Consider the following 13269-nt stretch of genomic DNA (forward strand, 5'->3'; position numbering starts at 1 on the left):
GTGTAGGGAGTTTCCAATACCAACAAAATCACAGGTTGTTGATGTATTGATACATGTTTTAAGGCTTCAACAAATACACACACATATTTTGGTATATATTTTATAGATGGTTATGAGTGGTCAAAAGAAATCCCTCTATTTTTTAGGTTTTTACAAATTTTTCTATATATACAATTCTATGTATCTATAAATAGCTATAAACATTCATGGTATGCATTGCATATATATATATATACATATATATATATACATATATATATACATATATATATATATGTTTCTGTGGTAAAAATCAATGTGAACCCAGAATATTAGGATACCCCTTATGACCATGATAAATAAAAATAACCAAAAGTATGACTATAGATATATAAATGTCCAATCAATCTAAAAAATTATTCATGTAATGTGAATGAGGTTATATGTGAGGATAAACTTCAAAACTGTGTCACCTTAGAAAGTTCCATCTCATCCCAGACTTCATTTAATTGAAGTATTTTCCCTTCATTAAATGAAATTTTAAAAAAAATGCCTAGAACACCAAGAAACAGCCACAGATCTTTTGCCCAAGACCTCATTTTCTTTTATTTTCTACCAATTTATCTTTATCTCCATGCCTTCCTAGCAGTAAAGCCAATGGCTTGTGACCTTGAAAATATGTTTGTGTTTTTTATTTTATGAAGAACGAAAAAGTGAGGGCAAATGAAAGATCGCTATAAAGACGTAGGAAGAGAATAACACAGTTTTGCTGATTAGCAACCACTCATCCGAATTGTGGTTTTTTAATTGCTCTGACCTGAAGAAGATATCCTTTCAACTCCCCACATTTTATTCATCAGTCCTTTAACTAAGCTGATTAGTAGGTCCAATAGATAATGAGAAGAATGCAAACTTTGGCTTAGGTTCACTGACTCTTTTAAATTCCTTGATTCTGGAACCACAATTTTTTTTTTTTAATCTATCAACCTGTGTCTTTTAATGATTGACTACATAGGCTCTGGACAGAGCTTTATTATCTTGTTTCATTAATCCCTAGATGCAGTGTTTTAGATCTCTGGAAGGGGTTTGAAGATTCCTTGAGGTAGAATTAATAGTAGCTCCTACTTGTATCACTTTACTTTCCCACCTGGCCGAAGAACAGAGCCCAGAATTTGTGGCTTTCAACCACCAGGTCCCAAAGGAAGACCTGTGCTGGCACCATTGTATCCTCAATCCTCAGTATAATTGTAATAGTAGAATCGAATCATTTCTATCTCTATCTCTTTTTATATCTGTCAGATCTATCTGTCTATCAATCTATCTAACTATCTATCATCTGTCTCTTGGAATCATAGGTTTTGGATTCAGGCTCTCTGACTCCTTTAAATTCCTTAACTTTGGAACCATTTCTTTCTCTCTCTCTCTGTCTCTCTCTCTCTGTCTCTGTCTTTCTCTCTCTACACACACACACACACACACACACACACACACACACACATATGTATGTGTGTATATATGTATATAATCTTTCTCTCTGCAGCCCACATATCCACTTCTTGAACCCTTCTAAAATTGTCAAATAATGATGGCTTACTATGAGCCACAATTATGCATCCCACAACACTTTGTATTGCTTTTACCTCCTTCTATACCACGATGTCCTTCGTGGTCCATACAAATCACCCAAAGAGCTTTATTTGGCAAGCCTGAAGGTTATTAGCTATAGCTAAGTATCTTTTGCCCTGCCAACCACAAAATCACACCTCAAGTAATCAATGACTATCATCTTATATTTGTTGATCCTAATGGCAAATCTTTGCTTTGTTCATTTATCCCAAACTTTAATTTAAATTCAGACCTGAGCTCAATTATTAGCTCCAACCGCATTATGTCCAACTATGCATCGAACATTTCTAACAAGTGTCCACTCTATAAATCAGATGAAATATAATGAAGAAATAACAAAAAGAACAAGGGGTTTAGAGTTGGAGGAACTAGCTTTAATTCTCAGCTCTGTTACATTCCACTTCTGTGGTATGTAACCTTTGACAGGTCCATTATCCTTCCTCTTCCTTCATTTCCACATCTGTCAAATTAAAAAAAAAAAAGGAAGACTGATTCCTAAGGGATTTTTTCACCTTTATCTTGGATTTGCTGTTGTTGTGCAGTCATTTTTCAGTTGTGTCCAACTCTCTGTGACTCCATTTGGGGTTCTCTTGGCAGAAATACTGGAGTGGTTTGTCATTTTCTTCTCCAACTCATTTTATTGTTGAGGAACTGAGTGAAGTGACTTGCTCAGGGTCACACAGCCAGTAAGTGTCTAAGGCCAGATTTGTACTGGTCCTATGTTCATAAACTGATTCATCATCTTCCCTACAAAACCAGCTTCCCTCACTTGACTCCTTATCTCTGTGATGGTACCATTACTATCCCTATTACCTAGAGATGAAATAATAGTTACCCTTGACTCCTTTTTCCTGTTTCCTATATCTTGTGATAACAAACCATCTGGGTCTTAGTAACACGATGGTAGTGAATCAGGGATCCAGATATAGATTTGCAACTGACAACAGAATTGGAAGTAGGAATTGTTAGCCTAAGTTGTGGTATGCCATGGGACATCTGGGGCCATCAGAGATCACATAATTTATTTAGCTATTGTAGGCTTTTATGGAAATTCTTCACCAGTAAGGTAGGGAGAAAACAAAGAGACTTATTTACAAGAGCTTTTCTGTATCAGAGTTCATAGTGTCTCCTTAAAATGCCATCCCAGTATAAATCCTGAGAAAATGGGGCAGACAGGTGATACAGTAAGTAGAACACTGGCCCTGGAGTGAGGAGGATTTTGATCTGGCCTCAGACATTTAACACAAAAACTAACCGTGTGACATTGGGCAAGTCACTTAACTCCAAGTGTCCTCCAAAAAGCAAAAAACAAAATCCTGAGAAAAGACTAGTTGATGATTGAGTCTCATACATGAGGTGACATTGATTTTGAACACTCAGAGAATTTTATAAACCTTGCCAATGAATCTGTAGGCTATAGATAAGTCATATATACCTGAATCTATAGGAATTATTTTACTTTTTTTGTGGAAATGTAGACATGGAAAAAGAGTTTTGAATCCCTTTCTGACTAAACAACAGAATGAAACAAATGACAACTTGTACAATGACAGCAAAAACCAAGAGTCTAGGAAATACATCTAGGCTGGCCATGAAATAATTGTTCACATTCACATAGTGTTTTATGGCCAATTTTCTAAGATAGTTATGAGGTAAGTTAGAGTATAAAAATTCCTTTTTTGCACATGAGAAAACTGAGTCTTACACACATGATATCAAAACTATGACTAGGGTTAAGTAATTGTGGCTTTGCCCAATCACACTGAAATTTAGAGGATGCTGATAACATTTTATACTGTTTTGGAAGCATAGGGAAAATATCAAAACAAACAAAAATCCTGAACCTGAGTTTAGCATTGAGTTTTGTATGATTTGTTAAAACAGGATACTACCAGATGAATCCCCTAAGGAGGGTTTCTTGAGTCTGGCTTCTTGATCCCTGTCTCTAAATGAGTTGTACTAGATGCCCACTAATGTGCCTTCTGACTCAAGTTTAATGGCTCTGATAGTCATCTCTCCTGCCCCTCACCCACTCACCCCACATGCCCACCCACCTCCTACCCACTGCCACACTCACACAACACTAAACTAGCATCTTGCTACCCTGAGACCCTGGTTTCAGAAAGTTTCCTTTCCCTAAACAAAATTAGTTTCTAAAAGTTGAAGTATTTTGTGATGTTTGCCTTGGGCAACAAAAATCTCTAGTTACAATTTCGGATGATGCATAGGCAAGAAATGAAAAAAGTCAGGTCTTTTGACTGGAAGTTCAGCGTTCTTTCCTTTTAGCACAGTGTGTTTCCAAATGTAAATCATACTGAAACTTTTACACTGTGGTTAGGAAAGATCAATACATTTTATTTGCTAATGGAAAGAGGGGATAATAATAAAGAATAGGGAGTTTAATAAACCTAAATGGGTAGGATTTTAGTTTTATGGTGCAATCAGAACATTTGTAACAAGAATCAATTGTCATCCAATATCCTGGTGGAATTTTCTTTCAGTTCTAACACATGAAACAACAATAATGACAGAAAATGTTGGTAATAGCAAAAACTGCAGCACCTTTGACAGTGATTGGGGTGGGGGTAGATGGAGCTAGATGGCTCCATAGTGCATAGAATGCACAGACTCATCTTCCGGAGTTCATACCTGGTCTCAGACCCTTACTAGCTATGTAATCCTCTCCTCTATAATTCTACATTCTCTCAAAAATCTTTGTTCAAGACTCTCCATTAATAAAATTACATTCAGAAGCTAGTAAAGGGATTTACTTATTTCAGACAACCAATGAGGGACATCTAGATGGCACAGTGAATAGAGCACTGGCCCTGGAGTCAGGAGTACCTGTGTTCAAACTTAACGTCAGACACTTGTTCCTTACTAGCTGTGTGACCTTAGGCAAGTCACTTAACCCCATTTGCCTTGCCTTCCCCCCCTCAAAAAATATTTTAAAAGATATTTAATGAAATAAGATAAGGAAAATAGTGGTGGAATATCACTTGCCTCTGCTGCTCGGCTTGTTATAAACCACATGGACCAAGATGCCCCTGTACTGTGTACCCCAGTGTACCTGCTTTTCCAGTTTCTTTTTTTGAGGGTTATCTTGCCCCATTAGGTTGTAAGTTCCTTGAGGACAGGGACCATTTCTTCTTCTTTTTTTAGTTGTAGCCCCAACAATTAGCACAGTGCCTATAATAAATGCTGTTGTTGCCTTAACAACTATTAACCTCACATTATGAATTCTTTGAAATGTCATTTAATCCTTTTTAGGAGTGCCTTAAACCAATTTCCAAGGATTAAGTGACATCTGCCAAAGAAAATCCAGAAGAATCCTGGGCAAACTGGGGAGTAGAAAAGCCTTTGCTACTAATAACTTCTCCAGTTCTAAATACAAAATGAATTAATGAAGAATAAAAGCAAAGGGAAGGTATTATATAAGGTGATAATGCTTTAAGACGAACTCAGTGAGGCTTCTATTGCTGCTGCTATCATTTTTATCAGTAGTTTTCAGTCCTGTCTTACACTTTGTAATCCCACTTGGGGTTTTCTTGGCAAAGATGCTAGAGTGGTTTGTCATTTCTTCTCTAGGTCTTTTTAAAGGAAGGAAACTGAGGCAGACAGGCTAAGGGACTTGCCCACAGTCACACAGCTAGTAAGTATCTGGAGCTAGATTTGAACTCGGGAAAATGAGTCTTCCTGCTTCCAAGCCCTGCATTCTTTTTTTTTTTTTAAGCAATCAGGGTTAAGTAACTTGCTCAAGGTTACACGGCCACCAGTTATCTCTGGGTGTGGTGCTGAGTGTCTGAGCCCGGGATTAGATCTCCAGGTCATCCCAACACTGGAGCTGGTGCTCTCGCGCTGAGCCACCTGGCCGCCCCTAAGCAATTGGGGTTAAGTAACTTGTTCAAGGTTACACGGCCAGGTGTTTCTGGGTGGGTGCTAAGTGTCTGAGCCCGGGATTCAATCTCCAGGTCTTCTCAACACTGGAGCCTGTGCTCTTACTCTCTGTACTACCTGGCCGCCCCCAAGCCCTGCATTCTTATTCACTGCACCACCCAGCTGCATGTCCCACCACCTCATTCAACTCAAGATCTGCTGACTCCAACACTAATATTTTTTTTTCCATCAGCATTCCTCTGTAATGGAGAATACCATTAGCACTGTGGGGCTTCACCAGAAACTTTCTAGTGCTAAGCAAGGCACGTCTCTAGTCAAAAATAAAATCCGGTAAAAATCCTATCAGGGGCTGGTTGCTCCAAGGATACTTAGTGCATTTATGATGTAGGTCAAATTCTTGATTACAATGCTTGTCAGCATTTGAGGCTGGCATTTGGTAGCTGAATTAAGATGTGTCCAATTTGATCTTCTGACCTCAGTTTCTTTGCTTTCTTCTTTAAGAGATGGAGGGATAATAAACATCAAAGTATCCTCAGCATGTTTAGGTGGCAGTGAATGTGTTAGAATCCTAGACTGTTAACACATAGGCAGAAATTCAGAAGCAGATCAATAGAATGCTCAATTCCATCTTCCAGGTTTTTCATTCACTGGAGAAGCATAAAACCTTAAGTAAGGTGAGACATAGCAGGTGCCAGGAATGTACAAATAAAAACAACAGTTCCTGCCTTCAAGGAGTTTACATTCTACTGGTGTGTATGTATGTGTGTGTGTGTGTGTGTGTGTGTGTGTGTGTGTGTGTGTATTACTGAGCACTAAGAAAGCATATTTATCAGGGAGATGGGGGGAAGAGTAAATCAGGGAAAATTCTGCAGAGAAGGTGGCAGCTGAGTTGAGCCTTGAAGGAAAATATGGATTATGAACATGGGAGATGACGACGGAGAACTTCACACCTATGATGAAAGTCGATGCTGATGAATAGAGGCACAAAATGAAAGATCAGTTCAGGGAGGTGTTGGGCTTCAGCATAGACCATTGGAAATGGAACAGTGAGAACCAAAGCTGGAGAGACAGATTGGACGCAGGTTATGGGTGATGGTGAACACAAGGCTAAGCATTTTCTTATTTTCTTGCAGAGAGAGCCACTTACAGTTTTTAAGTCATAAAATGATCAGTTTTGAGCCTCAGGAAGAACATTCTGAAAGCAGGTAAGGAATAGGAGACCAATGAAGAAGTTATTTCAATTGCCCCACTGAGCCATGATGAGTGACCTGAAGGATGATAGTAGCTTTTGGAACAGAGGGAAGGCGCTGAATGTGAATGGTTTTGTAAAGGTGAAAACCACAGGACTTGGCGACTTATTTGATATGGGAAGTAGAGAGAACTGAGTGAAACAAAATTTGAACCCTGGGGACTAAGGACAAGATCAGGCAAATCTAAACAAGTCACTAGATTTGGGGGAGATGATGAATTTAGCTTTGAGAAAGTTAAGCCAAGATGAGGTGGGGCAGGACCACATCTTCAAGTGTTTGAAAAGGTGTTATATGGAAGGCAGAACAGATTATTCCCTGCAGGGGGGGAATGGGGGTGGAGGTGGAGGAGCAGTATGGTGAGAATTAGATGGAAACTACAGAGATAAATCAAAACAAAACAATAACAAAACAAACAATCTTCCTCATAATTGGTTCTATTCAGAAGCAGAATGTACTCTTACCACAATACAATGTACATAACAGTGAGCTTTGAGTCTATAAGATTTTCCAGTCTCTCATGCCAAAAATAAATTTGCTGTCATCTAATTCTTCTATGTTCTATATGTGGTTTGCCCAAAGAACCAACCTGATTCTTTGCAGAATTACTTACTCACTAATGCTGTGTTTCAGTCTTTACAATGAAATCCAGATGCAGATTTCTCCATTAAAAGGCAAATCCTGAGTTTCAAAAATATGAATAGGAGGGTACTTCAAAAAGAATTCTAGCTGATGCAATTTAAGGCATTGATAAGAACCCAATTCAAGAATAGACACTTGGAAAAACAGTATTCTCACTGGAGAATACGTGAAATAAATGGGCATTTGCTTTTTACCCTTGCCTTCTTTTCCAGCTTTCTGATCTGAAGTGGTTAAAGAAATTCTGGTGTTTACCTCTGGCTCCATCAGCTTGTCTCCCTAAAGGAGACAAGCTTTTGCAGTTACATTTACCGCCATTTTAATATGACCTTGTACTTCCTGAAAGATATCATCGCACTGAATAATTGCGCAAGCAGGAGCTGTTGATATTGTTCTAAACTGTTTACCTCCTTCATGCATCAGATTTAGGCCTCCTTTAGCATTTCTCTGAATCTCCTCCCCTTTCCTCCCCCACCAAGTCTTTGAAATTATTGTTTGCTTGGCATGAAAAATGTACTCTGGTGCATAACAGCTAAATGCATTAGAGGAACAATACCCCACACCAATTTTCAAATACAGAATGATTAACTACAGAATCTTTATCCAAAGTTATCCAAGATGGAAATACTCTTCTTTGGGACAAACTTCCCCCGGAAGCTATTTTCTGCACCCCTGATTATTTTTCCCAGTCTGAAGGGGATGGGAACAGGGGTGGTGAGTGGAGGGGTGGGGGGTAGCAGGTTCTCTGCTACCTATTGAGGGCACATGCCATGTTCTGAATAGAAAGAATTTGGAATCAGAGAGCTTGGGTTCAAAATCTGGGTCATGTGATTTATTTCTTTAGAGATACAAGTTTATCTGGAGGTAGAGAAAATGATTTGAAGATATTTAGTGGGGTCTAAGATCAACATTTGTCAATGGTACAATATGTCAACCAAGCAAACTAATATAGTCTCAAGCTGCATTAAGAAAGGTAGAGCTTCTAGGAGTAAGGGGTTGGTTTTACCACACATTCTCTCATCTGTGTTCTCTGTTCAGTTTTGGGTACCATATTCTCTAAAGGACCTTGATAAGCTATTGAGGATCTAGAGAAAACCAAGAAGGACTTTGAGTTTATGATCTGTAAGAAATGGTAGAAAAATTTGGGAATGTTTAGCCTAGAAAAGAGAAGATTGGAGCAAGGGAGTGGTAATAACTGCAGTGGCTGTCATGTGAAAGAGAAATTCAAGTCCAGGAATATCCTGGACCTTACTCAGGATAGCTGATGGTTTAATTTTCAGTTAGAAATATGAAAATCCTAAAATCAAGCTTTCATTTATGGTTTTGTTGAGCATCTAGAATGAAGAAGTGATGGGGAAAATATTAATAATGAAGATTAAATTTAAAAGTGCATCCTGTATATGTCATGCCCACCTTCCAGAGCCAATAGTTAAACATTTACCAGCACAATTTTAATTTCAATCCTTCAACCAACATTTGTTAAACATTACTTGATTCCAAAGAGAAGAACTAAGAATGTGGAATATAAGTTTCAACAGCAATGTAGGCTTCATTATTATTACTGTCTTACTGTGGGATGGCATACTTCATAAAATAATGCTGTCCATCCCCCCTCATTGGAGGTAAGCAGAAGCTAGTTTACTACTCATTGGTTTATGGTACCAAGTGGATCATGGTTCAAATGCAAGTTTTCTTACTTGTCTATTTATATTGTCAGCACTTTACATACAGTAAATAATTAATAAATGCTTAATTCATTGATTTATTAATTCATTCAAGTCAGGTTAGAATATGAATAATCCAAGATGGAAAGATTCTTCTCCAAGACATATTTCCCCAGGAAGCTAATTTCTATAATCTTAATTTGCCCCCAGTCTGTATGAGGGAGATTGGAGGAACACTGAATCTCCCTTGATCTCAGCTTGCTTACTATCTATTGAATTATTATTAATAATTATTATAAGTAATAATTAGTATTACCTATTGCTTACTACTCTATTGAAGGGCCATGCTATACGAAAAAAGGGAGGGGGTAACTTGGAAGCATACAATTTAGATTCAAAATCTAGGTATTTTGATTTATCATATTCTGTGTCCTAGATATCAGTTTACTTGGGTGAGGGAGGGACATAAAGAAGAAAATCTTTAAGTTGTAGTGGACAGCAAGCTCAGCATTGGTCCACAGAATTATATTGTTCTTAACTTGGAGTTCATGATAACCAGGGTCCCTGAAGAGACCTCAAGGAGTCTGTTACTTGTTTAGAGATAGATAGACAGACAGACAAATATCAGCTAGTAATTTTGCAGGCAATTTGACTGAATGAAAACTTAAGAAAACAAATCCTCAATAAAAAGATTTGTTCTGTAAAACTTGTACTCAATCAAAAGGCTACCCTTGAGGACCTAGAAGTCCACATGTGGCCTTAAGGCTGCAGGTTCCCCACCCTATCATAGACCAACTTTAATTTCCCCAATTGTAAGTCTCTGGAGCTAGATCTTGTACTGAACTTACTTCAACAACTCAACTCCCTTTCTGTTTCCTGGAGAGTATGCCCAGATCCACCTTTGCCTTTGGATAAGAGAGTACTGTCAGTTTTAAGCAAGCCTTTTGGATATTTCCCATGTCCCTGTTCTTATTGTAGTTAGAGAACTTAATCTTCCTGAAAACACATTCCTTCTCTCCAGAGTGTCCTTGAGCTAATAAGGCAGAGGTTCCAGCTCCAATGGGGCCTTCCCCTTTGTCTTTGAAGAGACTGAATCCACTAATCAATACAAATTACAATTTCTCTTCTCCTTACAGAGCCAGCCTGAGGCCCCCACTCTCTCCCTTTATTATCAATTGCCCAAATCCACTGGGCTCCAGAAAGAGATTGAAAGAAGGGATAGAAGAGATATGCAAATAAGTCAAACAAAGGAAGACATTGTTTTAGTGGGACTCAACACCAGAATATTTATGGGAGCAAGAAAATCATTTGCATTTGTAGCTGTCACCTAGGGTTAAACAGCTTTAGAGAGGGATATCAAAACTAATGCTTTAGGGTATAAAATAATCACTTGGAATAATAGTCAAGAAGCAGTTTCTCCCTATTTATATTAGGATAAGGTGTGAAGGCTAAAGGACCCAGGATTGAGGCAGGTGCCCTGTCTTCTCTTCCTGGTCCATGGAACTCTGGGGGAGCCTCTTCCTCCTTCCAACTATTACATCCTCATTTGAAAATGTAGGATTGGTATTAGGTGACCTAAAAAGTGAAAGTTTCTTCCCCATCCCAAAATTCTATGAATAGAAGCATAACAGACATGGCAGAAACTTCATTTATTTTAAAAATCTAATAATGATCCCCATCCCATCACCCCAAGGCAAGGAAGCTGACTGAACTTTTATCAGACAGGATAGACTGGGACTGGATCTGTGATTTCATATGTATAAGGGAGTCCCACTGAAGAGACTCACTTTCTCTTCAAATAATTTTCATAGAGTCACTTAGAGAGCTGAGGGGTGGGGACTTCTTGCACAGGGTCTCATAGAGAATAGGTGACAGAGGCAGGGTTTGACCTCAGGTTTACCTGGTTCTCAGAGCAGTTCTCTACCCACTTTGCACCATGACTTATCAGGAAAACTATAAAAACCTAAAGGCATTTATATAGTTCTTTAAATTTTGTAAAACACTTGATACGTACATACATATAAATATATCCACATATATGTAAGGGTATATATGTGTGTATATGTGAGTGTATATATATGTGCATATATTTGTATATATATACATACATAGAAATATATTTATTTGTATTATTTATACTTAAGTATATAAATATTTGTGTGTATATATACATATATATGTATACATACACTTGCACACAGACATAGACACACACGCGCACACAAAATCTCCTTTGAATATTAACAGAACACTATTAGGCATAATTAGAGTGTCAATTTTATCTGGGCTTAAATCCATCCCCAGCTGCTTACTACCAATATGACCTTGGGTAAGTCACTTTACCTCTGTCTGCCTCAATTTCTTCATCTCTAAAATGATGATAATAATAGCACTTACCTCTCAGTAATGCTGTAAGGATAAAATGAGATAGTATTCGTAAAATACTTTAAAAACCTTAAAAACTATATAAATACCAATCAATATTTATTTTTATTACCAATTATTATTTTGTCCATTTTATAGCTCAGGGAATTGGAGAGGCTGCTTGGAATAGTGGAAAGGTCAAATGTTTTGACATCAGGAGACTTGGATTTAAACTATAACCCTGCCATTTACTACGTGCATGACCTTGGGCAAGTTACTTGACTTTTCTGGGCCTCAGTTTCCTCCCTTGTAAAGTGAGAGAGTTAGCTATAATGGTCTTAAAAGTCCTTTACATGTCTTAAGTCTATGACCCTATGAACGTGATAATTCAACATCAAAGGCGGGATCTGAATACTCTTCTTAAATCCAAATCCAATCATCTACCAGGATACAGTATGGCTATTGTTATTATAGCATTAGCTCTCTGGGGGCAAGGCCCATAGCCATGATATTTTTAAGTTGTTCTCAAAGAAATGTTATAACGCACATCAGGACATAGATTGTTAGTGCTAGAAGATGCTTTACAGATCATTTATCATAACTCTTGCACACGAGGGAATTCAGGCTCAATGACATAGAAGGACGTCCTTGAAGTCACCCAGAAAATGAGCTAGACCCTAGTCTCTGGCCTACCAGCCCAGTGAGTACACCTCAGTGCCTAAGTAGTGACCCTACAGCTGAAGACTTTATTTGATGTTCCTAACATTTTAAGGCAGGCTATCAACTTATCTAAATAATTATTTAAAAATAATAAGCAATAATTCAAGTCATCCCATATGTTGGGGGGGAAGGGTTTTGGAGGGGCATATCACTGTAAGGAAAAACAGTGAAAGATTCATCTAGAAGGGTGTCTACTGACAAAAAAAATCAATGTCGGTGACTGACTTGAGTAGCATGGAGAGGGATGGTGTAGCCCACTGGAAACCATGTGTTATGGAGAAAGGTTTTCAGTGGTATACAAAACTATGATTCAAAGCCATTGATTTTTTCAAATTGATTTATTTATGTCAAGGGCAGAGTAGGCTGAAAGACTGATTTAGAAGTACAAAAGTAAAGATACCCTTGTGAAAAGAGTATTCTCTTCCTTGTCATTTTTAAATCATCCCCCCCACACCCTAACCCTCCAGAAAGATGAACACATTTCAGTGTGAGCTGTGGTCCTGCCCAGATTCTAACAATGGTGTTGACTCTTGGGAAGTCTAAAGCTGATCCCATTCATTCTGTGCAGACCATAGCACATCTTTTGGAACCTATTCATTACTCTTTGCCCAGAGCTCTGGAAAATGTTCCAATTAACTGCCTCCAGGAGGAGCCCAGGCAATATGATTACAGTCTTAGAAGTATAAGGCCAGCGTGGTGGAAGTTTGCTATATACCCTTAGGTACCATAGTTGCAACTCCTATAGCTGCCACCAGGTTAGCAGGGCCTTGAGCTAAGGTAACATCCTCCTAGTTAGAAGGGAATTATCATGTGGCTAAAGATAACCCAGAGGAAAGCCATGAAGTTATAAGCTATATGTTTTTATTTGTTTCCTTCTTTATTTTGTGTTTCTAATGATGTATGGGGCTTTCAGACTAACACATTTATGTTCCCTCCTTTACCTCATTTCTATTTTAGTTAATTTGTAGATCCTATTCCAAGATGTCTTCTCTTCTCCTCTCTTCTTTTCTCTTTTCTCCTTTTCTCTCTCCCTCTCCCTTCTCTCCTCTCCTCTCTTCCTTTCCTCTCCCCTCCCCTCTTGTCTCCTCTCTTTTCTCTCATCTTCTTTTCTCTCCTCCTCTCCTATCCTCTTT

The sequence above is a fragment of the Petaurus breviceps genome, unplaced genomic scaffold, assembly GCF_028583685.1.
Source record: "Petaurus breviceps papuanus isolate PSGF00001 unplaced genomic scaffold, PetGlider_PUasm1.0 188, whole genome shotgun sequence".
Lineage (NCBI taxonomy): Eukaryota > Metazoa > Chordata > Mammalia > Diprotodontia > Petauridae > Petaurus > Petaurus breviceps.